The sequence below is a fragment of the Panthera leo genome, chromosome F2 (assembly GCF_018350215.1).
Source record: "Panthera leo isolate Ple1 chromosome F2, P.leo_Ple1_pat1.1, whole genome shotgun sequence".
In the NCBI taxonomy this organism is placed as follows: domain Eukaryota; kingdom Metazoa; phylum Chordata; class Mammalia; order Carnivora; family Felidae; genus Panthera; species Panthera leo.
In genome coordinates this window covers 66,007,979-66,012,874 of record NC_056695.1, presented here as the reverse complement: position 1 = coordinate 66,012,874, position 4,896 = coordinate 66,007,979, and the positions used below count along the sequence as shown (strand labels likewise).

Below are 4,896 nucleotides of genomic sequence, written 5' to 3'. Positions count from 1 at the left end.
GGTCATGATCTCACAGTTCATGAGATCGAGCCCCACGTCAGGCTCTGCAACTGACAGTGTGGAGCCTGCTTGCTCTCTCCCTGTCTCTCTGCCCCTCCCCCACCCTCTCTCTCAAAATAAATAAACTTAATAAAAAAAATTCTTTTTGGATACCATTAGTTTATTATAAAAGAGAGACATGAAAATTATTTACATGATGAAAGATTTCACAACTTCGCCGGAATGGGCAGCTTCCCTTCATGCCATTTCCATAATGATTTATGTCAGTCTACGTACTTTCCGAGAATGTCACCATCTCTAAATAAGAAACGATCCTTGCCATCTAGAACTACTTTGGTGTCTCCATATTCTGGGAGAAGAACTTTATCTCCAACTTTCACACTCACTGACTGGTTGAATCTCTCCACCCCTTTCCTCTGGAGCCTGATCCCACAGCCACCACTGTTGGCTTGCAGAACTTTTCCTTGCAATTTTTCCGGAAGCATAATGTCTCCTTCGGTTACAGTTTCGGCTGCACTCCTTTCAACTGAAACTCGGTCAAAGAGGGGAAGACACTTTCTAAATGCTTGTTCTGCCATGACTCCGGCCGCTGCAGTTCCTGATCTGCTCTGGAGCTGCTGCCCTGCAAGGAGACCCGCAGTCCAACCGCCGGGGTCACGTGAACGTGGGAACAGGCCGCCCTACGCGCAGCTAATAAATAAAAAATTTTTACAGTGATATTTTGGAGTTGGCCTCAGTTTTGGGCCATTGCTACAGAGAACAGCTACTTTCCTAGTCTTTGTTGGATTTTAGAGGACCAGTAAATCACTCTCCCCTTTTCCTTGGTTCGGAGCCAAGGGAGAGATAATCACTGTTATTAGAGGTAAAAATGACAGCTTCATTCTTGAGAAAAGATGGATGGATTGGAAGATACGTCATAGGGGTGCAGTTACAAAGATGTCCTAAAAAGGAACCCCAGAACTTGAAAGACTGCCCTGGTCACCGGCATAGCAAAACAAGGACAGGGGTGTCTCCTGCTGCAAGCTTACCGTGGGGAGAGCCCAGAAGGTGGTTTCCAGGGGGCCCGGTTGGCTTCACAAGGACGGAGCTCAGTCCCTTCCTTGGCTCACCAATCACATAAGTCTTCCTTTGAGGGAAAAATTAGAGTTTCTGGTGTACTTTTCCTCCCTGGGAAATTCCCTCCCTATGGAAGTGCAAGGGGTCAGGAACCAGTATTTCTCCCTGAGCGTGTTCACCTCCACTCCCATTTACAAGATGGAGACCCGGGCCCCAAATGGCTTCTTTTGAAACGTGTAATATGAGTCGGACAGTCAGGTTAGACTAATAGCTGTAACCAGCAACCAATCACCAATTCCCCGCTGCATATCACAGCAGAGCTCCATTTCTTGTCCAAGTCACGGGCCGATGCGGGTCGGCAGGGAGGATGGTGGGGGCCGGGAAGGGGAGTGGAGAACGAGGAGGGGGGTCTGCTCCACGCAGTTATTCAGCGACTCGGCGTCCTTTCAATTAGTGCCGGGATTTCAAACTTCCGTGTGTGCTGTGCTTTGGGCTTCAGCGGCTCCACAACCTCCCAGGACCCCAGAGTCCTCCACTGAATTCTCTGGAGGTGGCCGCTCAAGGAAGAGCCAGCGGAGGACTGCGCAGCCGACTTTAGGGGCCAGGCTGCAAGCGGCCTACATCATTTCTGCCCACAAGCTGCTGGCCGGCACTCACTCACGGGGTCCCAGCGAATCACGAGGGCAGCTCGGAAACACAAGTCTTCCTGAAGGCCCCTGTGGAACAGCAAACGAAGTTGAAAGAATACCAAGCATTGTCTCAGCACAGTACCGCCTTCACAGAAACACAGCCCAGCCAAGCAAAGCGATTTTACGGCCGTTCAGGCCTTTACTAACAAGTCTAAAGAACAGATCCAGGACAATGCTGCTGGTTTTTGTTTTCTTTTTTTTTTAATAAATCCTGGGGCGCCTGGGTGGCTCAGTCGGTTAAGTGTCCGACTTCGGCTCAGGTCATGATCTGGCGATCTGTGAGTTCTAACCCCGCGTCGGGCTCTGTGCTGACCGCTCAGAGCCTGGAGCCTGCTTTGGATTCTGTGTCTCCCTCTCTCTCTGCCCCTCCCCTGCTCACATTCTGTCTCTCTCTCCCTCAAAAATAAATTATTAAAAATTGTTAAAAATAAATATTGTATACTCTGTGTTTAGAAAAGTTCACACACCTGGATGACTGTTTACAAACCGACACACCTGGGGTAGCTAGCACCCTGATCAGAATATGACATCTCCAGCCCCCAGAAGCCTTCTTGAACACCTGCCCTGGCCCAGTCACCAAGCCCCACCCCAGGTGAGCCACAGTCTTGACTCGTAACCACATAGTAAATTAGTTATTTCCTGGTTTAGAATATTCTACAAATAGAACCATACCGTACATATTCTTTTGTGTCTGTCTGCGTTTACTTAACGTTATGCTTGTGAGAGTATTCCTGTTGTGTATAATTGTAGTGTTTTTGTTCTCATCGCTGAAGCTTACTCCATGGTCCGCATACACCATGATTTACTTGTCCACTTTGCTGTTGGTGGGCATCGGGATAGTTTCAGGATATAACAAGGAGGCTGCTGTGAATATTCCGGGGCACGTACTCTGAGGAACATAGTGACACACATATCCTTTGGGTAAGGCGCCTAATTCCTAGAAGGGAGCATTGCCTGGCCTCAGAGTCCCGCACATCTAGCAGGAGTAGAACCGAGTGGTTTTCCAAAGCCAGCCCTTGGTTGTCAGCCTTTCCCCGCTTCTTAAAAGCCCTCCTGCCGATTTGCTCCACTTTGTCCCTCACACCTGAGGGTGTTCGAGAGTCCCCCCGACTCCTCCACTCCAAGAAAACTGCTCCCCTAAGTGACATGTTTGAATCTCAACCCCTCCCCGCCTTCTTTCTCTCTCCTTGCCTCCAGTTTGGTCGCCCTCAGCCCATTCTCCGGATTCTGTGTTCCGAAAACGTGGCACAAGCCGGGCTTGGCCAGAAGGGAACCCACAGAAAGGAGTGGGAGGGACGTGGGCGGGGCTGGGGGCGGGGCTGAATACAGGAAGATTGAATTTCCTTTAGAGATAGTGGGGGGGGGGGGGAGGGGCTGGGAACCCTCACTCATGAATGTCTGTATCTGTCACACAGAGAAAGGAAATTAAGGAAAACCCTTAAAATCATTACGGTGAACTATCTGGAGGTGTGTGGGGCCTGATTAATATTCACATCCACGTGGCGTGTGATGGGAGGGGTGATCCGGGCACTGAAGTGGAAAAGCCACCCCCCTAGACTCCCCTGGCAGGGGTGAGGCAGGGCACAGGGCAGTAGGGCCCTGCTGAGGAGGGTGTGGAGCAAACGCACCTGGAAACGAAGAGCGAAGAGCGACCCGGTGCTGGGGCCTTGCGGCGCTCTTGCCCAAAGGTCACTGGTCACAGCTCTAGTTCACCCCCGGTCGCCCTGATTAATGCGCACACCCGGGGCGGGCAATGGGGCAGGAGACAGAGGAGTGGAGCGGTCCCCACTCTCTTGAGAAATGCATAATCATTAATCAACATTACTGGGCCCCACTCAGACTAAGTGGCCTCTTGTGATTAGCAATGGGCCCTTGAAAAATAAAAACGCAGTCTTTTAGCATTTTGAGTGTGTGCATTTGACAATGGCTTTCTTGATAGCAGTGGGGGCTGGGAGGGGGCTTGCTGTGCCGGGCCTGTGGGGTGTGTGTGTGTGTGTGTGTGTGTGTGTGTTGGGGGGTGCAGGCCTGGCTTCAGGGTCTGAGGAACAAAGACAATTGAAGGAGTTATGGGTCTGGCCTCAGCGGCAGGAGACTGTCCACTTTGCGGGGGTCAGTTCTGACTGGACCCTTCTCCCTGGGCAGGAACTGGAATGTCCAGGGTGATGAGGCCGGTGGGGGCTGGCGTCCCTCTGGGACTTCTGAGTCACAGTTCATGACACACCCGAACGTCCTAGCTAGAAGGAAGTAACCGGGCTCCCACCTTGGAAGCCTGTCGTGGAAATTACCTCAATCTGTGTAAATCATTTGGCTCTCCTCAGACACATTAGTGTCCCTCCCCTTCCCAACCACCAACTCATTTTGTCCTCACAACTGCCCTGTGATGGTTTTACTGTCCTCGTGCTGCCCATGAGTTACACGTAGGGCTCAGAGGAGGCGAAGGACTCCCCTCACCAGCAAGAGGCAGAATCCCGGTCCCCTATGTGGACTGGGGAGGGGGGGGGGCAGACCTGGGCAGAGCTGACACTGCCCTTCACCAGGCCTGTGACCTCGAGCCACATTTACGACCTCACATAAACCTCAGAGCTCTAGTTTCCTCAGCTTGACGAAGAGAAGGGTGAGACCCACCTCATAGGATGATGGTGACACCCCCCTGAGCTAATGCTGCGGAAGCATCTGCTACAAAGCCAGTCTGCAGTGCTATCTGTCCCCCTGCCTTCCTCCCCTGTCCTTCAGTCATCACTGGGATCCTCACAATGGTCTGATGAGGTTGGCGTTATTGTTATAGGTGAGGAAACTGAGGCTCAGAGGGGGGACCCTGTCACCCTGCCGTGTCACAGCGCAGTGAAGCAGTGGCAGTGTCATTTAGCACCAGGATGCCACCAAGCTGGTGGATTTTTTTTTATGGTTTATGTGTTTATCTTATTTATTTATTTTCAGAGACTGCATGTGCAGATCTCGAGCAGAGAAGGGGCAGAGAGGGAGAGAGAGAGAGAGGGAGAGAAAGAATCCCAAGCAGGCTCTGTGCTGTCAGCACAGAGCTGGACACGGGCTTGAACTCATGAACCATGAGATCATGACCTGAACCGAAACCAAGAGTTAGACGCTTAGCCGACTGAGCCACCCACATGCCCCCGAGGTGGTGCTGATTACA

General features: G+C 51.7%; 1 pseudogene; it reads right to left on the bottom strand.

The window, feature by feature from the left end:
• Window positions 1-205: 205 nt before the first annotated feature.
• Window positions 206-4,437, bottom strand: LOC122211012 (annotated as a pseudogene).
• Window positions 4,438-4,896: the final 459 nt, after the last annotated feature.